Genomic DNA, 26528 nt, shown 5'->3' with positions numbered 1-26528 from the left:
GTGTAAATGGGAATCGCCTGGTCATGATGGTTGGATGGTGAAAATGAGCACAGAGCATGCTAGAAGGATACCTGAGGTTGTGGTTGGTCCCAGGAGAAAAATGGACTGTAAGTAATGCTACAATGAATAACCTATTATGTGCACATTTTTGTATTACTAAATGTGTGTTCATGAGTATTGAATAGTTATCTTCCCCCCAAATTCTCACCCAATGTGATGGTGTTAAAAGGTGAGGCCTCTGAGTGGTGATTAGGTCATGAGGGTGGTGCCCTAATGAATGGGATTGGTGCTCTTATAAATGAGACACCACAGGTCTCTATAGTCCCTTCCACGTGAGGATACAGATGTCTGTCCTCACTAGACCAGGCTGTACCCTGAACTTGGACTTCCAGTCTCCAGAACTGTGAGAAATAAGTTTCTATTGTTTATAAGCCACCCCGCCTGACTAAGATTGATACATTCCTGGAAGTGAAACTGCTAGATTAAAGGGTAAAAGCATATGTAGTTTTGTTACATATTGCCAAATTTCTCACCATAGCAATGTATAAGACTGACTGTTTTCCCACACACTTACATCAGAGTATAATATCAAGCTTTTAAATGTTTGCCAATATGATAGATAAGAAACAGCTCAGTGAAGTTTTAATTTTCATATATCATTATAAATGGTTAAACATGTTTTTTATGAATTGTCTGTTCATGTTTTTTGCCCATATTTTTATAGGACTTTGGCCTTTTTGCTCATTTTTTCCTCTAATTTTGTTTATTTGAGATAAAATTTACATTCAGTTAAATGCACAGGGCTGGAGTACCTATGTCAATGAGTTTTCACAAATATATTCATACATCTATATTATCACAATCCCAGCAAGATACAGAACATTTCTATCCTCTCCGAAACTTTTCTCATGCTCCCTTCCAGTCAACCCCCACATAAGCAACCACAGTTTTGACCTAAACCATATGGCATATATACTCTTGTATCTGATTGCTCTTGCTCAAAATAATGTTTTTGAGTTCTATCCACATTGTTATAGATAGAAGTCATTCATTCCTTTTAATTTTAGTGTATAATTCAATGTCATTTACTGCATTCACCTTGTTGTGCAACCATCACCTCTATGTAGTTCCAAGAGAAATTTCATTATCCAAAAAGAAAACACTGTGTCTATTAAACAGTCACTCCCTATCCTCCCCTTCTCCAGCCCCCGGGAACTACCAGTCTGCACTTACTTATTCTGAACATTTCACATAAATGGAATCATACCATATGTGACCTTTTGTCTGCCTTATTTCCCTCAGCATAATGCTTTCCAGCTTCATCTGCATTGCAGCATGTATCAGAACTTCATTCTCTTATGGCTGACTAATATTCCATTGTATGTCCATGCCACATTTTACTTACCTGTTGATTGGTTGATGGATATTTGTGTCCACCTTTTGGCTATTGTGAATATGCTGCTATGAACATGCATGTACAAGTGTTTGTTTGAGTACCTGTTTTGAATTTTGTTGGGTATATACCTAGGAGTGGAATTACAGTGGTAATTCTGTGTTTAACTTTTTAAAGAGTCACCACACTGCTTTCCACAGAGGCTGCACCATCTTCCATCATACCAGCAATATGCAAGGGTTCTAATTTCTCCAAATCCTTGCCAGCAGTACTCATTCTTACCACTGTTAGTATGCCATTACATAAATATATCACAATTTGTTCATGTACTTTCTTGTAAATGGACATTTGCAATATTTGGCTCTTTTGAATAGAGGTACTCTGCATATCATGTACAGTCTTTTTGAGCACATATGCTTTTATTTACCTTTGATAAATAGCCAAGGTTGGAATTGCTGGCTCATAGTATAGGTATATTTATGTTTAACTTTATTAAAAATTGCCTTGCAGTTTTCTGAAGTAGTTGAACCATTTTATAGTCCTGCTAGAGGCCCAGTGCACGACATTTGTGCACGGGGCGGGGGGGGGGGAGGGTTGTCCCTCAGCCCAGCCTGCGCCCTCTGGCAGTACGGGACCCCTCAGGGGATGTCCACCTAAGCTGACAGGCAGACATTCCCTGAGGGGTCCTTAGCACTGCTGTGGAGGCAGGAGAGGCTCCCGCCACCACCGCTGCACTCACCAGCCATGAACTCAGTTTTTAGCTGAGCAGTGCTCCCCCGTGGGAGCACAGTGACCACCAGGGGCAACTTCTGCATTGAGCGTCTGCCCCTGGTGGTCAGTGTGCGTCATAGTGACCAGTTATTCCACCATTCGGTCGATTTGCATATTAGGGTTTTATTATATAGGACTAGAGGCCCAGTGCATGAAATTTATGCATGGGTAAGATCTTTAGGCCTGGCCGGCAATCAGGGCTGATCAGGGCCTTCCGACTGCCAGCCAGGGCCTTCCTGCATTCTGCACTGCCCCCTGGTGGTCAGTGCACGTCATAGCGAGTGATCAAACTCCTGGTCTCCCAAACTCCGGAGGGGACACTTTGAATATTAGCCTTTTATATATATAGATCAGGAATGTATGATAGTCCTCAATTCTTCATGCCCGTACCATAGCCAACATTTAGTGTTGTCAGTCTTTTCAATTTTAGCCATTCTAGTTAGCGTGGAATGTTATCTATGGTATCTCCTTGTGTCTTTAAAATCCATTTCCTTAAAGACAAACAATGTTGAGCACCTATTCTTCTGCACATTGGTCATTTGATATCTTCTTTTGTGAAGTGTGAGTTCAAGTTTGACCATATGTAATGGATTGATTTTTTTGGTTTTGATTTGTAGTAGTTCTTTGTATTTAAATATTTCTTAAATGTACATATTGCAAATATATTTTTCAAGTCTATGGAATGCCTTTTTATTTTCTTAAAGGTGTCTTTTGATAATCAGGAGTCTTCAATTTTGATGAAGTCTAAATTTTTATTTTTTCTTTGTGATTAGTGCTTTTTCTGTCCTATTTAGGAAATCTTTACCTACCCTACTATTGTGAAGATATTCTCCAATGTTTTTAAGAAGCTTTTTAAGTTTTAACATTTTTGTTTTGATCCATCTCTAATTTTATTTTTGAGTATACTATGAGATAGTATTGCTATACCTTTTTTTTTTTTTTTCATAAAGTTATACATTGACCCCAGCACCACTTGTTGAAAAGACTTTCTTTTCCTCTTTAAATAGTCTGGGTACCTTTGGAAGGGAAATCAACTGACCATATATAGAGAGAGATCTATTTCTGAATTCTCTATTCTGATCTATTGACCTCTTTATCTATCTAACTATCCTTATACCAATATCAAGTTGTCTTGAGTACTGCAGCCTAATAGTATCTTGAAATTAGGTCAAGTGAAGCCTCTAACTTTGCTTTTCTTTTACAAGATTGTTTTAACTATTTTAGATCCTTTGATTTCCCATGTAAGTTTAGAATCAGCTTTCAATTTCTTTTAAAAAAAACCCTATTGGTATTCTGGTTAATATTACATTCAATTTATACTTGAATTGAGGGAAAATTCACATCTTAATAATATTGAATTTTCAATCCATGAATATTGCACATCTTTCCATTTATTTAGGTTTTCTTAAATGTTTTCAACAGCGTGTTGTAGTTTTTCAGTGTTGAACTCTTGCACATATTTTATTGTTTATTCCTGAGAATTTTGTTTTTAATGCTTTATCAATGGATCACTTCTTATTTTGTTTTTAATTATTTCCTACTAACATGTAGAAATAAAATTGTTTTTAATATTGATTTTATATACTGAATTCTTCCTAAATTCACTTATTAATTCTAGTAGTTATCTTATAAGTTCCTTAGAATTTTCTCTGTAAGCACAATTTCTCCTCTGCATAAAACAATTTTACTTATTTTCTAATCTTTGTGACTTTTATTTATTTTTTAGTCCTTTACTAGGTAGTTTCTCAAGTACAAAAGAAATGGTAAGAGCAAGCATTCTCTTATTATTCCCTATCTTAGGGAGAAAGCATTGAGTTGCACCACTAAATATGACGTCAGCTGTTAATTTTTAGAAGGTATTCTTTATCAGATTGAGGAACTTCCTTTCTATTATTAATTTGCTGAGAGTTTTAAGTCATGAATGGATGTTGAATAATGTCAAATGTTTATTCCTAATTTATTAAAATTATTTTTTTCTATATTTTCTTGACATGGTGAACTACATTGATTGACTTTAGAATCTTAAATCTTTGCATTCCTTGGAAAACATACCTGATCAAGATATATTCTCATATAACATATGTTGCTGGATTCTATTTGCTGATATTTTGTTAAGGACTTCTGTACCTCTTTCATGCAGGATATTGGACTGACTTTATTTGCTTGCAATATTTTTGTCTAATTTTGGTAACAGTTTAATGCTGGCTTCATAGAATGATATAGAAAGTACTCCATCTCTATTTTCTGAAAGATACTGTATTAAATTGATAATATTTACTTCTTAAGTTATTAATAGACTTGACCAGTGAAACTATCTTATTTATGAGAAGAACATTTTATTTATGAAAAGGTTTTTGATAATAAATTCAATGTATTTTAATAAATATGGAACTACTCATATATTTTTTATTTTTTCTCATGTTAGTTTAGCAAATTGCACTTTCAAGAAGTGTTTCTAGTTCATCTAAATTGTCAAATTTTACTTGTCTAAAGTTGTCCATAATATCCCTTCTCACATTGTAACAGTTCTCTCAGAAATTTTTACAGCTCTTATAAATCTGACACATCATATTGTAATAATTGCACAGTACAGTAATTTTTATATGTATCGGTTTTTATTTCCACAATTAGGTTGAAGACTTCCTAAGTAAAGGGACTATTTCTGAATCTGCCTTTAACCCACACCTTACTAAAGAGTAATAAAATTGGATCTGAGCCTTTAAAGGTAAATATGAGTTTGTTGGGAAGACAAAGTAAGGGATGGCAGAACATCTGGGAATGACATGGGCAAAAGTGTAGAGGCATGAAAGAGGGTGATATTATAAGATGTATTAACTGTGGGAGTGTGGTTTCAGGAAAAGGTACCTAGGAAAAACCTTTGGCATAGGAGAGTATTGGCCTGAATGTGGCATGAGGTATGTGAGCCTTAGAGGAGAGGAAGAGGAAGAAAAACCTCTTATGTCCCACCTCCCCCACAATTTTACCTAACAGTGACTGATTGTAAATATTTTCAATTTTTTTTAGCTTTTTAAAAAATCTTTATTGTTGAAAATATTACATATGTCCCTTTTTTTCCCCATTGACCCCTTCTAGTCCACACCCTCCCCATGCCTTCACCACCCTATTGTCTGTGTCCATGGGTTATGCATATATGCATGCAGGTTCTTTGGTTGATCTCTTCCCATCCTGGCCTTCCCTCAGTAATATTATTCTTGTCATCCCCTAATCCCATTCAGAAAGGAACAGATTTGATCTAGATAACCTAATCTTATTAAAATGTTAATTTGTATCTGTTACTCTTTGATCACCTAGCCTCTTTTCATGGAGATCATTGACATAGCATCAAAAAATCCTTTATAAAGCATTATAATTCTGAACATTTTTAAACAAAAACAATACCTCAAAAGTAGGATCTTGAAGAGGATTAAAAACCCCTTGGCTCTCAGACAAAGATTTGATTCTCCCCAAGAAATAACAACTGAACAAAGGGTACCAGGGGATGAAACTAGAGCCCAGAATAGTTCATAGGGCCATGATAACCTGCTTGTGAGATCTCACCTTCCATTTCCCTTTTTCCTTCTCCCTTAGCCATTTCCTGACATTCTCTAACTTTTTAATAAGACAAATGGCCAAGCTCCATCTGAGATTTATTAAATATGTATTATCAGAATTTTAGTGGCAAGAGCCAATCCCAGACTTCTGATTCCTAAATTTTAGCCAATTAGTGATTTCTCTACTTCCTTCTTGCTCACCTGTGATTAGTGGAGCAATTGTATCATTTGCTAGGAATGTTCAATAAACTAGCTGATTAGAAGCCTTTTTGAGGGCAGCCCTTAATAATTCTAAAGTAATGAAACTGGTCAAAAAGAGAAACGATTGAAGTCCCCTGGTCAGAGATTGTGTTGATGGAATCCAGCACTACAGCAAGCATCAGCATCTAACTTGCCTTTCTTGGTGGCCCTCTGGGAGCCAGCTTTCAGGTGTGCAATGGCTGTGTGGTGGTGACAGAATAGGTGGTATTGGGAAGACTTGAGCTTCACCCAGTAGATGTAATATCTGTGTTCTAATAACGATCCTTTCACTCGAAAGTAAGTTTTTCTCTTGTCTTCCTGGTAGGTGGCTGAAATAAATTTTAGTTTTGTCAAATCTATAAAGAGGAAAAGTCAATCCCCAAGATCTAGAAGAGAGATGAAAAGACCAGGAACTAATCAACATCAGGGCTGGAGCTAGAATGCTTTGGAATGGTATTCCCACTCTGAATCATTCACTCCCTGCTTCCACCTTTCCCCATCACGCTTCCCCTATTGGAAAAAGTAAGGGGAGGAATGTGCCATAGAAGCAACCAATAGTAGTTAGAGAAATATCTTCAACTGAGATGTAATGTCTCTCTACCAATCAAATATTTTCTTGGTTCTGATATTTTCTTCCAACACCATGTACCAGTTGAATTAACTACTTCTGAAAAGACATCCCATTTCCACCCCCAGATAATTTCAGAGTTGGCAAGTTAAAATCAATATATTTTTTAAGGTAATGGGCATTTTATAGAGATCACTAAATCCAACTCATTTTTCAGAATAGGACATTGATGCCAAGAGATTGAACCATTCACCTATAGTTACACCTCTCAAAAGTACAAGAGTTTTTTTTTCTCCCTTTGAAAAAGCTAACCATAGAATCCACCCATTAGCCAGTCTCTAGTCTCTTCACATAAACTGAATGACAAATAAATTGTGATAGGCAACCTTGACAATGAGCTAATACTAAGATACTGAGCTGTTCTAACAACATCTGAAATCATTCATTGCATGTGAGAAGCATAATTATGAGTAATTGTTGCCATTTCTATAATTGAACACTGCAATTCTAGCAAGAGCAGGAATAGAAGGAAATGGGCTAGAGACCCCAGGGAACTGCTTTTGCATCTCTCTGCCTCCTTCGGATTATAAATCAGTGAATAAACAGCCTGGTATTTCCTGAAAGCTAGATAGTGTATTGCTAAGATGTTATGAGATACTCATTTCCATATTGAAAAACTAAAAACAAATCTATAAAGGGAATAAGGTCATACATATTCTTGGAAGTAGAGACTAAAACATTAACTGATAAGATTTTGCTCTTAGTTCAAGTAGGAGCACTCTGATTCTTATTTTGACAGCTTTCACTTTATTACCCAATTTAACATTTCAAGGCCATTTTAAGAATGATATTTTACCCTCTGTCCTTCCTTTTGTACCCTTCTTTTCCCCCCTCTACCTTGGAAGTACAGAAAGAGAAGGTTTGATGATAGCATGTGATTAAGATTAAATTATAATCAGGACATTTTGTGAAAAAAACTTACCCCATTTCTTTTTTTTATTATTATTGATTTTTTTTTACAGAGAGGAAGGGAAAGGGATAGAGAGTTAGAAACATCGATGAGAGAGAAACATCAATCAGCTGCCTCCTGCACACCCCCTACTGGGGATGTCCCTGCAACAAACGTACATGCCCTTGACTGGAATCGAACCTGGGACTCTTCAGTCCGCAGGCCTACACCGAACCAGTTAGAGCCCCCCATTTCTTTTTTTTTGTCTTTGTTTTTACTTTCAAGGGATCCACGTGTAAACCAGCTTCAAGTATAAATTCAATTTAAGTGAAATATAACCTAAGAACCTTTTTTCCTTATTATAAAAGTTTTCATAGTAGTTTTATTTTCTTAGTGAAAAATTAAGGGAACATAAAAATAAGTTTTATGAAAGCAACAAAGAATCCATTCATAATTCTACAATCTAATGATAATCACTGCTAACATTTTAGAGTATATATTTCCAAAAGGAGTGTGAATATGAATGTGTGTGTGAGAGTGTGTGTGTGTGTGTGTGTGTGTGTGTGTGTGTGTGTTGGAGTATATCCTCCCAGAAGGGGTGTGTGTGTGTGTGTATGTGTGTTTTCAGATGTCCTTGAAAGTACTGGTACCTGTAAGCTCTTGCCTTTTCAGTCCTGTCCCCACCTTTTCCTGACTCCCTGGGGCCAACACTGGCAACAAAACAGTAGGCACAGCTCCCATCAGCTGGTAAGGCCTGAAACTCACCTTACTGTGATGGTTCTCTGGTGGCCAAGATGATCCTTGGACTCCTGTGAGCCTTCCCAGCCCACATTGAGTTTGTGCAATTCATAGGACTGGGAAGTTGGATTGCCTGAGTTTCCTGATTTGTACTTTTGCTTCCCATTTAAGACCTGGAACCCTGTTTTACTCAAACTCTTGTCTGAGGCCAAACACTCAGCTAGCTCTTGCTAGTGGTCCCCTTCTTCCTGGGCCTCTGACTCTATGCCCTGACCCCTTGGCTACTGTGCCCATGTGATTTTTTTTTTTTGGTGGGGGGAGATTTTAACTCCAACAACCTACTCACCAGATCATATTCCCTATGGGAACTGAAATTTCCAGGCATCTTTTTCACTGGATTTGGTCCACTTTCATCCGGACGCAATGCTAGGACAGTGCCCCTTAACTACGCAGTGCATCCTGGTCCTAGTGGTCCCTCCTTCCCCACCAGGCCACTTGAGACGCCTGGCATCTGGCTCATTGCATATCAGCAGGTTCTTTGTTTTCAAAACAAATAATTTGAGCCATTTGTTTTCCTCTTTTAGTTAAAACTGACTACTCTTTACTGAGTGCTGGGTTATTTAAACTGCACTCAGGGTAGCAGTGACAACATTTTAATTAATTGTTTAGCAATGCCATTTCAAAGCAGCAGAAATTTACATGCTTTCCAATGGATGGCTCAGTAACCTGACATGAATTAGCTCTCACATTATAGTTTTTCATCCTTGTCAGCAGGAACCACAGGAAGCAAAAAGCAAACAATGGAAAAACAACCAGAGGAGATTTATTCACATCATGTTTTCTCTTTCCAGAGTGGAGAAGCAAGATGAGTGGTTTCCTTTCATCCACTAACATTAAGATATCTGCTTTCTTTTGATGCATTTTCCTTTGGATCAACAAGTGTGCTGGGCTCCATCTCCCTGCCTTCATATATCAGACAATAATCCCTCTGTGATAACAGAGTGAGGCAGCCTGTGGTGCTATTTTGTCCAAAGTGACATACATGGGTGATTATTTTAAAGATAAAAAGCCACACTTGCCTAATAAACAAACTTGAACAAGCTCAAGTGGCAGGCTTATCTTCCAAAAAAGGAAACTCATCAGGAAGAAGTTTTGTGGCATGCTGAGCCATTTTTCCTTAATGGCATGTTTTTCCTCAAAGAGAAATAACACTATTTTTGAGAGTTAGCTAATGAGCACATTGTATTGAGGGGCAGTGAAGGAATTGCAAACCTTGGTCAAAGGGCAGTCAGAGCTAAGTTAAAAGAGTATATGCCCATATTCTGAATTAGCAAGCTTTTATACACAGGATGGACTCTAGCTGTAAAAAGTGTGTGTGGCTATATAGTCCCGTCTTCCCAGCAGCTTGCAGCAGTATCAAATTCCTGTCTTTGGAGATGGGGCAGGGGCTGCAAACCCAGCCCCTGCAGGGCCAGGCTGGGTGGTGAGTGGGTGAGATGAGCAGGGCTGGGATGCTGGAAAGGCACATGCCTCATCTGAGGGCTAGCTGCTGCTCAGCCCTAGCCTACCAAGGCCGGATGACAATGCCAGCCCAGTGTCGACAGATACTCTTAGGCTTTGCAAGAGAAAGCGGAAATCTGGATATTTATGAGAATTCTCCAGATTTTTAAATGTTGGCAATTGACTTAAAGAATTTTCCAACTCCCAGCAAGCCCAACAATAAACATGTGCAGGCCAGATGCTGCCTTCAGACTTCTAGTTTGTGAGCAGACATCTAGAGCATGGGAAGGAGGGTCGAGGGAGGGGCAGGAAGCAGGCTGGGTGAGGCCCTGCAAAGGTGACCTGCACACCCTAGTGGTTCTCAACCTTTCTAATGCTGCGACCCTTTAATACAGTTCCTCATGTTGTGGTGACCCCCAACCATAAAATTACTTTCGTTGCTACTTCATAACTGTAATTTTGCTACTGTTAATGAATCGTAATGTAAATAACTGTGTTTTCCGATGGTCTCAGGCTCTACAGCAGCGGTTCTCAACCTGTGGGTCGCGACCCACAGGTTGAGAACCTCTAGCAGGGTCATATATATGATATCTTATAATGTAATATATATTTACATGTATAATATATAAGCCCTTTAAGTCAATTAATATATACATATATACATACATTCATTTAAATGGCTTTTCATTGATTATTTAATCCTATATACAATAGCACTTACATTGTCTTGTACATAGAAAGAAGTCATTAATGCTCATTCAAAATATATTTATTGAGCACTAATATATTCCAGAACCTGTCCTGGGACCCTGAGGTAAATTAGTGCTCAGGCAAAGGTTCCTGTCCTCAAGCAGGTAGAGTTCTGGTGGTGGCAGTTAAATGATCAATAATGAACATAAAAAATTATATTTTGTGGTAGGAGGTAGGGAGTTCTACACAAAGAAAAGTAAGAGAGGATAAAAAGGACTGGGATTACTGGGTGGGGTACATCTTGCAAAATTAAATTGGGTAAATATTTATCTTTTAAAAAGTCAGTCATTTGTTTGTTATTAATCTAATGGTAAAGCAGGATGGGAGGCATCCATTAAATACCTTGGTAATTCCAAAAGCTGGTTTTAGTAATAATGCCTAATTCTTCCCCCAAACAAATCTTTTACCAAGGATTATGTAAAATGTATTTCTAATTTCACAGCTTTTTAAAATTATTTTGGTACCCATAAACATGCCAGTCATTTGTGGGGTTTTTTTGTTCAGCTATTACTAAATGAGCACCTACTATATACAAAGTCCTAAATCAGGCACCAGACACAGAAAGGAGATACAGTAAGAAAAGGCATTGGTAACATGGCGTCAAGGGCAAAAACATCTGTACAGTTACTGGCCTTTTCTCTGCCCAATGCCCCAGGAATGAGATTCCTTTAAGGTCCAACTTGGTTTCCATCATTTCTGAGAATAGTTCCATCTCTGCAGGACCCACCACTACATCTATCCATCTGCAGGGACATGGGCCACCTCCTGTGTAATTCACACCATCTCTACCATTTTAGACCATGCTGAGTTAAATCACTGTGGGCTCCCAGTGTGATCTCAGGAGCCAATGTTCTGACCCCTCTGGGATTCTCCCCTGTAACAATATAATTGGACATTCATGTATTTTTAAATGTTCTCTAGGATGATAGGGAGTGCATGGTGGTTGAGACAAGGCAGTAACAAGACCACTGGTTTTGGAGGTTAGATTTGTGTGTGTGTGTCTCCCAACCCCCTCTCCCCGAAACCTCCATAATGTAGTCTCTGATCAGTTGTAAGATCTAGTCCATCCAACTGCAAAATGAAGTAAATATATATGTCCACATTTCACAGGAGTCTTGTGGGAATTTAATGATTTGCTATATGGAAGAGCCCTCTGTAAATGGTGAAGTGCTAACAATAATAATAATAAAAGTTTATATGTATGGAGCTTTTATCACATGTCAAGAATGGTTTAACTTTATGTATATCAATTCAGTTGATGCCCACAACAGTGTATTAGGTAGGTGGTATTATTATACCCATTTTCAAGATGACGAAGCCCAGGAGGTTTGGTGACTTGCCTAAGGTCACAGGCTATTAAATGGCACAGCCAATAATCCACCCAAGCTATCTGACTCCAAAAATGAAGTGTTTAACCTCACTTGTAAATACTGCTACACAACTTACAGAAGCACGTTCCATTCCATAATATTCATCATGAACAATATGCAAAGCATCGTGCTAATTAGTATGAGGAATATATAGATTATAAGAAAATGTCCTGCCGAAACCGGTTTGGCTCAGTGGATAGAGCGTCGGCCTGCGGACTGAAAGGTCCCGGGTTCGATTCCGGTCAAGGGCATGTACATTGGTTGCGGGCACATCCCCAGTGGGGGGTGTGCAGGAGGCAGCTGATCGATGTTTCTCTCTCATCGATGTTTCTAGCTCTCTATCCCTCTCCCTTCCTCTCTGTAAAAAAATCAATAAAATATATTTTAAAAAAAAAGAAAATGTCCTGCCTTCCAGAAGCTAACAAATTAGTAGGAGAACGAGAACTATCCAGTTTGTCCTGAAGTCCTTAAAATCACTCCCACAAATACTACCCATCTATCCCTGTACTTTGTTTTGACTAAAATTCCTTACTGTCAGTAAATCACAGAAAGGAGGACAGTAAGAGAAGGCATTGGTAACACGGCATCAAGGACAAAAACATATGTACAGTTACTAGCCTAGGTCAGAGGAAGAGATTCTACCCACACATGAGAGGGCACAACCAAACTCAGGAGTATAGGGGTTCTCAGGAACAGAGAGGATGTGGTGGGTGGTGGATAGCTTGGATTTAACTCCTCCACCACCAGCGGCTACTCTAGGGATATCCTTTCAATTGGAGACATAGATAGACAGCCCCTGTTCTCAATGTCACAACCTCCTAAGTGATGTCAAGGAGTAAAACATACTCAAGAGAGATAGTACGCTGTAAAGAGAGATAAGGGGAGGGTGTAGGAAGACCTTCACAAATTTGTGTTTACATCATAGCTCAGCAGTGCCTCACCCCCCACTCCCCAAGCACTCTGCTCCAAGATGTCAGGAGGCCTTTGCTGTTCTTTGTGAGGTGAGGCAAGTGCTGACTGGAGGCCTCCAGGGATGCATAAGATTCATTCCCCATAAAATAATCAAGGACTCATCTTTGAATTTATTAAAGCACCAATGCATTTCTTTTTTTGTTGTTGTTCCATTTTATTTCTGAACAGCCCCAATGAGAGTTCCAATTTGGTTGGTACCCTTCAGTAATTCGCTACTTAACTCCTTCCACAATCCAAATTCTTTATAATGCAAATACTAATTTTTATCGTTTTCCACATATCACAATGAGGAATTTTAAAAAATCAATTAGACATGAATAACTTGCATTTTTATGAAAACACATTCAGTCCACGGAGAACACTGTACATTTTAATAGGCAATATTTGCATCTCTAATTTTAATTGACTTCTTTGTAATCCAGAAAGTATATATTTGAAACACTTTCGTCTACCACAAAAAAAAACAATAAGTACCAAAAATTTATAAACAGTACATATTTTTTGAAGGGCTAGAATAATTCCTGTCACTAAACTAAATAAATAATATAAACTAAAATGTTTTTCTTGTACTGATACCTGTACTGTGTTGGTATACCTGATGCTTCATGTTTAATAAAGTACTTTCTACTCTCACACACAGTAGCTCTCCCCTGAGCCACATGTGAGGTCGAGCAGGTATTATCATTATCATTCCCACTTTATGGATGAGGAAAATGAAGCTCAGAGAGACTCTATGTGTCCATAATCACAAAAAGCAGTCACATAGCCTGGATTCAATCTTGATGGAGGATAACGCACTATACTACTGCTCGGCAAATACTCTTATTTTAATTTTTCCTTTACTCCTAATAATCTGCCTGAAGTGAAACAAACCCCCTCATGATTCCAGCTTCATTCCTCCTTCACTTATCAAAAACTGAAGTGCTTCTCGGTGTATCACAGCATAAAAGATTAATTGGAAAATGTTGTGTTTTTTTAACGTTTTTATGATTGGTGTCAATTTTTGTTATTGTTTTTAATCTGGAAAAAAAAAAACACCCTGAAACTCCTGAATGTATTTTAAATGAGTCCACTTATGGCTGCTTATTTTTGCTCTCAGGTAATTAAAACAATGCGACAATTCCAGGATCACTTAGAGTTGGTGCTCCATTTCTTCATCTTAAAAGTCAGAGAGGTAAGGAAGGACCACATGATAGAGGTGAGTCCTCAGTAAATTATTCTGCGAATTTTCTATGTATTACAAAAGTGGAATATTCAAGACCCAAACTGTAAGTCTGTTTAGCACCTACCCTGAATATTCACTTCACAACCAAATATCTTGGATGTACATATAGAATAAGAAAAATAAAAATTCAAAACCACACCACCTTAATGGAGAATGTGGACTAATGGATGGGAAGCAGAATATGTGAGAGAACATTAAATGAGTTATGTGTGACAAAGCAGAGAACCCCAAGTGGCAACCTGATTAGTTTTTCAAGAATATACATCTTCCTAGTCACAGAGGAAAGGAGAGATGAAAGGGAGATGACATAGCTATGTCTGATGGTGTGGCTTTACTCAGGACTCCAGATTGACTTGTGAGCCACTGAAGGCAGCTCTTCCTCAGAAGGATTTCTAAATTAACACATTGGTCCTCACTCTGGGGCTTAAGATTCAGCAGTCATTAAGTTTCCAGCACAATAGAAATCCTCCCCTTCTTAAACATAGTGCTTTAGCCTGGCCAGCAGGGCTCAGTGGTTGAGCTTCAATTATGAACCAGGAGGTCACAATTCAATTCCAGGTCAGGGCACATGCCTGGGTTGTGGGCTCGATTCCCAGTAGGGGACATTCAGGAGGAGCCAATCAATGTTTCTCTCTCCTCTCCCTCTAAAAAAAAAATCAATGCAAACATATTAAGAAAAAAAACTTAAAAAATAAAAGATGTCCATTTTGGTTGGCAGCCACACCATGATATATTAATGATGCAGGAAGTTCCATTTGGTAGATAGTTACCATAAATATGCCAAAGACAATTACATAAGTTTCTTGCCTTTGTTGCAAACATACTCTTCCAACTGAGAGGTGGAGTTTATTTTTCCTCTTCTTGACTCTAGACTGCCTTGCAACTACTTTGACTAAAAAATACAGTAGAAGTAATATTCTGATACTTTTGAGCCGAGACCTTCAGAAGACTGACTGCTTCTACTTCCTTTCTCTTTGAATGCTTCCTCTTGGAACTCAGTCACCAACCAGCGAGGAAGCCCAAGCAGCTACATAGAGAGGTTACATGGAGAAGAACCAAGGCCCTTTGCCAACAGCTCCAACTGAACTCCCATCTGACAGCCAGAAACAACTTCCAGACATATGAGTGAGGCCTTTTGACTTCAAACATTCCTAGTACCCCAGCTAACACTACACAAAGCAGAATTGCCCATTCAACCAGAATGAGGAAAAAATATAAAGTAAGAGCAGAGTAAAAAGGAAGTTGAACACTGCAATTTCAAATATAGTAATGAAGGGATACCTCATGAGAATGTAACATGAGGGAGTGAGATGGGTTGATATCTGGAAGAAGAGGTCCTAGGCAGAGAAAATGGCCAGTGAAAAGGCCTAATCCAGGAATGCCTATCATATTTGAGAAAAATCCAAAAATCCAGTCTAGTTTGCAACAAGGGAAAGAGTGATAGAACAAGAGATCCAAGAGGTAACAGGGGTTTATAATTGATGGGGCTTTGGTGGGTTAAATGGTAGACCCCCAAAATATATGCCCACATCTTAACCCCTTAGGTCCTGTAAATGTGATCTTATTTGGAAAAAGAGTCTTTGCGTATGCAAATAAATTAATAATCTCAAAATGAGCTCATCCTAGATTATCATCATGGGCTTACATACAATAATACATACTGTTATAAGAGAAAGAAGAAGGCCACGCAAAAAAAAAAAAAAAAAAAAAAAAAACAGAAGCAGAGACTGGAGTGATACAGCCACAAGCCAAGGAACACCTATAGCCACCAGAAGCTGGAAGAGACAGGAAAGGATTCTCCCCTAAGGCCTTCAGAGAGAGTGTACCCTGATTTCATACTTCTAGCCCTCAGAACAATGAAAGATTAAATTTCTGTTGTTTTAAGCCATGAAGTTTGTGGTACTTTGCTACAGCTGCCCTAGGGAACTAAATAGTCTTTCTGGGACATTGTAATGACTTTATTTTTTAATTAGGGGAAAGGGGGAGCCATTGCAGGGTTAGAGCAGAGAAGCAATATGATCCAATTTACATTTTTAAAGATTATGTACTCCTAAGCTGAGAATAAATTATAAAGCCCTAAGCATAGAAGTCAGGAGACCAGTTGGGGGGCTATTACAAGCAAGAGGAAATGATAACACAAGCCAGTACTGCAACAGTGTTGGAGACAAGGAGTAGTAGATTATAGATATACTAGAGGCCCGTTGCAGGAAGATTCCTGCAAGAATAGGGCTTCCTGCGGCAGTCTCCGCCACCCCGCCTGCTCCCCTCCCTTCTCCACCACCCAGCTGGCTTGCTTCTCTGCAGCTTCGCTCCCTTCTGCAGCACTTGGCTGTCTTCAGTCTTCGCTCTGCGCCTGGATATGCAAATTAACCGCCATCTTGGTTGGGTTAATTTGCATACTGGCTCCTGATTGGCTGGTGGGCGTGGCTTGTGGGCATAGCAGAGGTATGGTCAATTTGCATGCTTTTCTTTTATTAGATAGGATTTTCCAGGTGGAGAGAATAGAATGTCTAGATGGATTGGACCTAGAAAATGAAAGTGAAGAACAAAGAATGACTCCATGTAAGCAAATGGAAAAATGTAGTTGTCATTGACTAAGATGGGAAAGGTTGAAGGGAAGAAACCCAAGGGAAGGCCATTTAGGGCATGTTGAATTTGAGGTGTCTATTAAGTATCTAAGTGGAGATGTTAGGCACCCAATGTATGTATGCTGATAGTATTCAGTTGTGTATGACCCAGAAATATTAATTAGGGTATGTCAGCCTACAGATGATATTCAAAAACATGGAACTGGGTGAGATCAAACAAATGAGTGAATACAAAGAAGAGAAGAGGACTAACAACAGAACCTAAAGTATGCTAGCATTAGGAGAAATGGGAAGTAGAAAAAAGGAGGCTAAGAAGGATTAGTTAATAAGACAAGAAGAAATCCCCCCCAAATGTGGTATCTTGGAAGTTAAGTGAAGAAAGTATGTCAAAGAAGGAGTGACTAACCTATGTCAAACAAATGATTGGGACAAGTTAGAGTGGACTTAGCAGCAGTGAAGGTACATTTGATGTTTGTGGTGATAAATTTAAAATGATAAAGGTCACTGGTGACTTTTACAAGAACATTCCTGGTGAAATTTTAGGGACATAATCCTGATTGAAGTTGGCTTAAGAGGGAATAAGAAAGGAGGATTTGGAGATGGCATGGAAAAGTCTTTAGGGGAATTTTAGCACAGAGGGGACCAAAGAAATGAGATGGTAACAAGCAAGGAAATGAGGCTAAAAAAAATGATTTCTGAAATTGCAAGGAAAAAAGAATATATCTATGCTGATAGTATTCATTGGAAGAGCAAAAACAATTTTTAAAAGACAATGTAGAATTGCTGAAGCTATGTCCAATGAGATTGGACCAAGTGCAAGGGTAAAGGGATTGGCACAGCAGGTTCTCCTTAGACACAAACTAAAAGGCAGAGGATGTGGATGCTGGTGGGTGGGTAGGCAGGGGATGTATTCTGGGGATGTTCTCTTCTGTCCACTTCAATATGCTCCATGAAGCAGGATGTGAAAGTCAAGATGGGACAGAAGGTGTTGGAGGTTGGAGCAGAGAGGCGATGATATGAAATAAATGTCCAGGAAATTGGGCGAGTGAATAGCTAGCAAAGTATAGAATGATTGTCCAGCAGCAGTAAAGGTATATTTGATAAATTTAAGATGAAAACAGTCAACACTAGTGGAGTGTTTTTACCAGCCAAGGTCAGCTGTAAAAAAGCAGGCACAGAGCAGGCTGACTCTTGGATTTAACCAGGGTTCCAAGTTTGCTATGAGTTCTAGAAAACAAGAGAGGTAAACTGTGGCCCAGGATGCACACAAGGTAGTGACATAATGATTGACCCTGGAATTTAGGCTGGTAAGAAAGGGAGAGAGGCCATGGAAGGGATGAAGGATGGTGAGGGGTGGTGGGGCCAATGGCTAGAAGGCCAGGGCACTGAGTAGGAGTTGAAGGACTATGGAAGTACCAGAGGGAATAAGTTGAAAATGAAAAGAAACCCCAAAGAATCTTAATGTTATAAATACTGAAAACCAGAACAAACCAGGGGCAGAAGTCCTCCCACTGGTCTTCAAATCATGCTAGAAGAGAACCTTTGAGATGGACCAACAACTTCCAAATCCACTATTTCCTTTACTAAAAATTCATTTTACGGAGTTTAAAAGCTATTTATTTGTCCAACTTTACAGAAAAACAGGAAGGCTAAATTTTTTTCCAAGCGAATTTGCAACTGCCCCATCTTCAGAGGTAATTCTCATCACATTTATAACACACTTTCACTTCAAAATTTAACTGTAGAACATGTAGATGCCTCTTCCTACACCAGAAACTATGTTTCTAACACCCCTTCCCACAGTTCATAATCTTTGGTTATTTTCATTCTCTTATTCTTCCTTATCACTCATCTCTCTCTTTCCTTTTTATTGAATTTATTGTGGTGTCACTGTTTAACAAAATTATACATGTTTTAAGTGCACAGTTCCACAAGCCATCAACTGTGCACTGTATATTATGTGTTCACCACCCTAAGTCAAGACTCCTTCCATTACCATTTAATCCCCACTAAACCCTCCTCCACTCCCTCTCCCCCCCGCACCTCCCAAAAATCACCACACTGTCGTCTGTGTCCATACATTTTTTTTCTTTTTTGCTCAATGCCCTCACTTCCCCACCTCACTCATCTCTCTGAAAATTAAAATATTATGCCTAAACCTGAATATAACATAAAAGTCTCACCAATGCCAAGAATAGTGGGAGGACTACCTTGGGATCCTTGTCCGTCATTTAATTACCCAGAGTCATGTCAGTATTGGGTTCAGTGTTTTTTAGGACATACACACCTACCTTCTGAGTCAGTGCCAAAAGTAAAACATGGACTCACTGAGCCACCTTGCACCTGAAGATAGCTCCTGGGGGAGTTATGCAAAAATAAACAGCAACCCCAGGCAACCAGGCCTTATTATATTTTTATTAACACAGTAACTCTTTTACCAAAGCAATATCCCAAACTGGATAATTACCTCCCACGTTGCCTTCCTCTTGGCTTTGGAGCTAAACACCAGGCTCTTTCTCAATTAGCATTCTGAGCTTTGAGTCAAGTTTCTTATGTGTTGTTACCCAGCTGCTACACAACTGCCCAGATGTTGCATGAAGCCCTTCCTAAATATAGCTCTTTAGGCACATTCAGAATCCTCTAGGAAAATAGATAACATTAGTATATGATTTTATTGACAATAATCAATATTCACCACTTAAAAGGGTTTTTAAAAAAACAATTAGAAATAAGTCAAGTAAGCAAAGTTTTATTCTACCTGTGAAATTTTAAACTACTGATGTGACTGGGGTAAATGATCATCAGGTAATAAACTCTGTTTCAAGTTAACTGAGCAGCAATCTCAGTAATATGTTATTACCAAGTACAGATAATTTAATGGTAAATATGATATAAAGTATGTTGGAGGGGAGGGGAAATCTGCTTGCATTTTGCATTTAAGTGTTTTCATATTTAAATGGAAACCAAAAAAGCAGAAATATTCTGAAATAAAAACAGAATTGGAATTTCCATTTCCCATCCATATCATAAATGAGATCATTCCACTTTAGAATGAGTGCACTCAGACAGAATCTGTGGCTGGGACCCCAGGTACTGAAAACTATCCTATACTGGCTTCTGAAGGATGCATATCACACATACACACACACACACACACACACACACACACACACACACACACCACAGGATTTACAGCTCTACCATAAGTCACATAACCTATGGCTAAGTCTATAAAACGTATGACTAACTACTAAAGTAGCCTCAAGCAGAGGTAGCAGAAAACACTGCTCCCTTTACTGGTCTATCACTTTTGGAAATAAACTCCATTCACTGAGGAAGGTGACAACATATGATGCTTTGACAACATCAGAAACAGTATTTAAGAATTTACAAATCCTCTGGCACATGGTTCCATGTCCCCAAAAGGATTCACATCTAAATCCTGCTCTCTAAATCTGAATTCAGAGGGCCACCAAGCAGCCCCTGTGGCATCTGCATGGGGTTCACATTTGTGCAGCTTTGTCTGCGCAAGTCACCAACCTTCTTCGTTGACCTTTCATGTACAAGAGATGTGTTATCAACTCACCTCTTCTAAGGGAGCACTTTCCAAGAGTACCAACTTGCAGAGGAATTAGCAGATGGGGAAGCAGGTTGAGGTACACAGGTGGATGGCACTGCTGAGCAAATGAAAGAATCAAAGGGAACTGAAAGGAGAAATGAAGTAGAACTAATTAAGGGGCATGGTTTGCATTGAAGACTGGACCCTGCAGGATGTGAATGTATGTGTGCTGTAGAGACAGCCAGCTCCCGTCTGGCACACACTGGCCCTCTCTGCATCATGGCCATTGGTGCCTGTTAGCAAAGCCTGAATCTCTGGGCTCCCTGGTAATGACCAGCCTGCATTCCACTGCCCTTAGCACAGCTAAGGCTGCACGTAGCCTGTGAATCATTTGCTCATTCCCAAAGTCATCCAAAGTTTGAAAGAGGAGAAATATTGCCATGATATGTACACCATGTAGAGCACACTTTTCCTTTCTTCAGAATAGTTTAAAAATAAAGAAAATGTTTTGGGATAAACTAAAGGAAATGTGTCTGAGGGAGACTGAGGAAGTATAAAGAGGGGGAATTCCCCATTACAGGTCTTAAATTGAAGAGAAGGGGGAGCATAGAGGGAGAGAGCGAAAAATTAGTGTTTAAGAGAAAAAAATGAATTAAATGAAAGGAATGTTAGGTAACTTGGGAAATTATTTCTTCAAATTCTTAGGTTTTCTTGTATCATTTCCTGTCAGCTGTCTGGCTATCTACCAGAGAAAAGAAAAATCTCCTAATATGGTTCCTGTGGGAATTTGAATTATAAGTCTGAAAAAATAACAATGGTCCACAGACCAGAGAAGGAAATGGTAAAATTTCTAAATGACTAGAGTGGAAAAATCAAGAATGCAACATGTTGTGTTTTTCCACTTTTCTGTGTGGTAATGCACAAGATATATTTATCTGCTGTGAAGCCCTCACGATGAATGGAAATGAAGTATATCATCCTCCAGTGAAATTATACATCTATTAAATATTTGCTACATCTCTAACAATGCGTATTCAGTAATGTGTGGGAGTTCAGGATTTGTGTTCTCCAATCAGCCAGACTACATTTCTTTTTTTTTTAAATATATTTTATTGATTTTCCACAGAGAGGAAGGGAGAGGGATAGACAGCTAGAAACATCGATGAGAGAGAAACATCGATCAGCTGCCTCCTGCACACCCCCCACTGGGGATGTGTCTGCAACCAAGGCACATGCCCTTGACCAGAATCGAACCTGGGACCCCTCAGTCCCCAGGCCAACGCTCTATCCACTGAGCCAAACCGGTCAGGGCCAGACTACATTTCAATCCAAGCTCCTCTCTATCTCTGTGACCCTGGCAAGTGATTCAAACACCCTGAGCTTGTTTCCTCATCTAGAAAATAGGAACAATAACACAAAGTTGCATGGATTAAGTTCATTGAACAGTACCTGACACATAGTAAGTACACAATACATGTTAGCTATTATTATGACTATAATTATCACATCAGTAATAGTTATTTCCAGATATAATAGGAATCTTTTGTATTTTCAAATCAATTTTCCTAAATTCAGGGGGAAAATGATCATCCAGATACTTATGATATGACAAAAAAACTTCATAAAAATACTCATCAGATATTTTATTTTTATTTCTCAATACACACACATATAAATTGATTTATATATTGGCTAATTATGCAAAATATATTATAAATATATAAAATATGCAGTGTATTTTATATCTTTAATTATACTTATAATTTTAATTTTATATTGCCAACCTGTAGATTCTAGCAGAGATGACTTACAGAGCTGAAGTTAAATACAGCTCTGGTTTCTTGATATTTCATTAAAAATTAGGGAACAAAGGCCAGTGGAATCTATTGCTTTGCCTGGCAAACATTAGGCAATCTCATGAGTGACTGAATGAATGAATGAATGAATGAATATTAGTTGTCTCAGTCTGTTTTCAGGCTATCCTTCTGTTAATATCATTTTCCTCCATACCATTTTTCAACTTCCTTTTCATATACTGGCTCACACGTGAAAAGCCTTTGAATTGATCACAAGACAAATATTATACTTAAAAAAACACAGAGGCTGCTCTGGCCAGTGTTGCTCAATTGTTTTGGCATTGTTCCTTGCAACAAAACGTTGCCAGTTTGATTCCAGGTCAGGGCTCATGCCAGTGTTGTGGGCTTGATCCCTTGAGGGGGGTGAGAGGAGGCAACTGATTTATGTGTCCCTCTCACATCAATGTTTCACTCTCCCTCCCTTCTTTGTCTAAAAATCAATTTAAAAATATTTTTTTAAAATTAAAACACACACACACACACACACACACACACACACACACACACACACACTATACACACACAGGCTTCCAGTCAAGATGACAGCATAGGTAAATGTGATAATTGCCTCTTTCCACAGCCACATAAAAAAATACAACTAAATTACCCAATAACTATCATTCAGAACTGCCTGAAATCCAGCTGAATTAAAGTCCTATAACTATGAATTTAAAGAAGAAGCCACATTGAGCCTGGTAGGAGGTATGGAGACTCGAAACAGGCTGGTCCCACATCCACATGTGGTGGATAAAAATTGGGAGAGCTATCTTGGCTGCAGAGGTCTCCCCCCTCTGAAAAGTGAGGGGTCCCAGCTCCACACCAGGCACCACAGCCCAGGATTCCAGTGACAGGAAGAGAAGTTCCCATAACTTGTGGCTGTAAAAACCAGCAGGGATTATAGCTGAGTGAGACAGAGGACTGCTGGAGTCCCAGGCAGTTCCTCTTTATGGACCCACTCACAGACTTACTCAGACTCACTCCCTCTGAGATCCAGCCCTGGGGCAACAGCTTGAAAGGCACCAGGAATATATAGAGAGGAACTGAAGTGTCTGACATCAGAGGGCGAGCTAGAAGGCAGCTTTCTCCCAGACAGAAGTGTTGGCAGAGGCCACGGTTCCTTTTCTGAGCCTTTCCCCCACAGAGCTGGCAGGTTGGCATCATAGCTGAGTCTCCATCTACCGGGTTCACACTCTTCATCCCATCCTGGTGATTTCCTGAGACCCCACCCCACCAACATGTTGGCCACCCAAGGTATTTCCAGTGGCTTTTCTATATGAATGGCCTGTCTTGGCTAATGCTTCAGACTTTCAAAATCTTTCATACAAGTAGTATTTGGCCTCGTATGCCCCATACCTCTCCCTAAGTAGACCCAGACCTAGCACTAGCTGACCATGGTTCCCAGCTTGGTCTCTCCTTGGCATTTCCAGGTGTAGTACAAGTAGCAGCCATCTGCAGATAGCTTTATAGTTCATGCTCAGTGGCCCTAGGCAAAACACCAGTGGTGACTGACTTTGGCCTGCACCTCCTGGGAGGCCCCAAGCCCGTGCATGCAGTGGACAGCTTTAGACCATGTCAAAGCACCTCCACAAGCAACATACTCAATTGGCAGACTCAGCAGGCACTAGAGCCCTGCTAAAGTAAATTCTGCACTGTGAGGTGGGTCCCTGCATAGCTGATCCTCCACCATAGTCACTGCCAGTCCTTGCAGCTAATTGGCCTGGGGATAAATCCTTCCCATTGATGTGCCAACAGCAATCAAGGCTCAACTACAAGAGGGTGTGCACAGCCCACACAAGGGGGCTGATCTGGAGTTCCCAGCTTGGGTGAATGGAGAGACTGTGCCACTGGGCCCTACAGGACACCTACTACATTAGGCCACTTTGTATTTGGAAACAACACAGGGAAGCTGCAAAAATGAGGATACAGAGAAACATGGCCCAAATGAAAGATAGAACAAAACTCCAGAAAAAAGAACTAAGAAAAATGGAGACAAGAAATCTACTAGGTACAGAGTTCAAAACACTGATTATCAAGATGTCCAGTGAACTTACTGAGGATTTCCACCATAAAAAAAAGACATGGAAACAAAAAAAAAGAACCAGTCAGAAATGAAGGATACACTAACTGAAATGAAGTATAATTTACATGGAATCAACAGTACAGTAGATGAAGCCAATAACCAAATCAGCAATTTGGAACACAAGGAAGCAAAAAAAAAAAAACAACAACAAAAAACAACAACACCCAATCAGAACAGCACAAAGAAACAGGAACCCCCCAAAATGAAGAGAGTGTAAGAAGCCTCTGGGACAACTTCAGGCATCATGGGGGTGCACAGAAGGAGAAGAGAGAGAGCCAGAAATTGAAAACCTACTTGAAGAAATAATGACATTAAACTTCCCTAACCTGGTGAAGGAAATAGACATGTAAGTCCAAGAAGCAGAGAGAATCCCAAACCAGATGAACCCAAAGAGGCCCACACCAAGATACATTGTAATTAAAATGCAAAAGGTTAAAGACAAAGAGAAACTCAAAAGCAGCAAGAGAAAAGCAGTTAGTTACTTACAAGGGAGCTCCCATAAGACTGTCCACTGATTTCTCAACAGAAACTTTGCAGGCCAGAAGGAAATACCAAGAGATATTCAAAGTGATGAAAAGCAAGGAGCTACAACCAAGATTACTCTATCCGGCAAATGTATCATTTAGAATTGAAGGACAGATAAAGAGCTTCCCAGATAAGAAAAAGCTGGAGTTCATCACCACTAAACTGGTATTACATGAAATGTTAAAGGGTCTTCTTTAAGAAGAAGAAAAGAATAAAAAGATAAAAAATATGAACAATAATATGGTAATAAATACATATCTATCAACAATTGAATCTAAAAACAAACAAAATAAATGAACAAATAGAACAAAAACAGACTCATAGATATAGAGAACATTTTGATGGTTGCCAGATGGGAAGGGGGTATGGAGGATGAGTGGAAAAGGTGAAGGGATTAAGAAGTACAAATTCATTTTTACAGAACAGTCATATGGTTGTAAGCTACAGCATAGGGAATATAGTCAATAATATTCTAATAACTATGTATATTGTCAGATGGGTACAAGATTTATCAGATGATCACTTAGTAAGTTTTATAATGTCTAATGACTGCGCTGTACACCTGAAACTCACATAACATTGTAGGTCAACTATAATTGAAAAATAAAACATGATTTTAAAAAATAAATAAATAAACAAATACATAGTCACATGCCATACATTATGCTTGTCATAATTTTCTCCAATGCCTCTTTTTTTTTTTTCCAAAAACCACCTCAATTCTCTCATAGAGTTACCTTGAATAACTTGAAAGCAAAGTATTTTCCTACCTACCATAACCAGAATTAGTATATCTTCCCCACCCTGGAACAGAGGCTGAAATAAATGTGAAAAGACATCATGTAATAGTCACTCTATCCATCTGTTTTCTTAGGAATTAGGCTCCAACAGGTCTGAGACTATGTCTTCTGAAAATCGTGGATGTCCAATAAATATGATTTGAAACTGTCTTGCTGGAAGGATGAAGACTCTCTATGTGAGTATCCTTATTCTAGGTTACCATGGCCTGAATGGTGCTTATTCCTCATTATATTTCCACTTGCTCTGTTTCTTGGTTTTCTTCCAGACTCCAGTCAAGGCCAGAAAGTCTACCCTTTACTCAGCTAATGGTGTCTCCTCCTTTCTTCATCTTGCCTGCTATTAAATAGAGCTTTATATAGTACCCAGACTGTCAGCCCTCTCAGATGAATTACTTTTTCTGAAAATAAAATAAAATAAAATGATTCATGGTCTTGACCCTTGGGGCTGGAAAGTAATGTCTCATTGAATGAAAAGGCAGCATAAAACTTTAGAAAAACTGCAATTTATATTTCAGCTCATACCTGCTAACTTTCCAGCAGTTGGTGGAAATTATTGTGAAGAAACAAAAAGGAATTTGGCCATATGGTATGGAAATAGCAATAAAAAACTATTCTGCATATAAAAAATAAAGGAAAGCAATTATTACTAGTCCAGCTACTAGTAGAGTTCAGTCATTAGTTCGTTTACTCATTCAGGACATTATAATCTCTTTGGGGAAAGTTTATTCCAAAACTTTACTCCTAATAATTCATTTGTCATCTTATTTATGTGAAGTAGGCCCACTAATTCTAGCACTGAAAGACAAAAATGTGTAAGTAACATATATTTGGTTTAAGCAGAGTGTAAGAATGAGATCAAATTATTTTACCATTTTGAATATCAAAATTCTTAAATATTAATTTTAAAAAAGGGAATAAAGAGGAACAGAAAACACTAAGTCCAGTCAGTCTTCTTACATTTTTTTGTATTTATTTTTAAAAATCATACATTATTTCAATCAGGAAAAAGTAATGGAGTGTATTATTTTAAATGTAGCTGAACTTTCTCCATTTTGTATCTTTAGAATTCTACTTTTTGTCCATGTACAAATAA

General features: G+C 38.7%; 1 long non-coding RNA gene across 2 annotated transcripts in view; it reads left to right on the top strand.

Moving 5' to 3' along the window:
• Window positions 1-26034, top strand: part of LOC308247096 — a 313281-nt gene extending 287247 nt beyond the window's left edge. The window contains exons 3-6 of one of the 2 annotated variants that reach the window (XR_013960453.1): window positions 4796-4889; window positions 13902-13976; window positions 25510-25611; window positions 25702-25870. This is a non-coding gene — a long non-coding RNA (uncharacterized lncRNA). Of the gene's footprint in view, window positions 1-4795; window positions 4890-13901; window positions 13977-25509; window positions 25612-25701 lie in introns of both variants that reach the window. The other variant, XR_013960452.1, reaches the window with a different exon arrangement.
• The last annotated feature ends 494 nt before the right edge of the window (window positions 26035-26528 follow it).

Source organism: Plecotus auritus (genome assembly GCF_963455305.1).
Source record: "Plecotus auritus genome assembly, chromosome: 4".
Classification (NCBI taxonomy): Eukaryota; Metazoa; Chordata; class Mammalia; order Chiroptera; family Vespertilionidae; genus Plecotus; species Plecotus auritus.
This window is presented reverse-complemented; position numbering and strand designations above follow the sequence as displayed.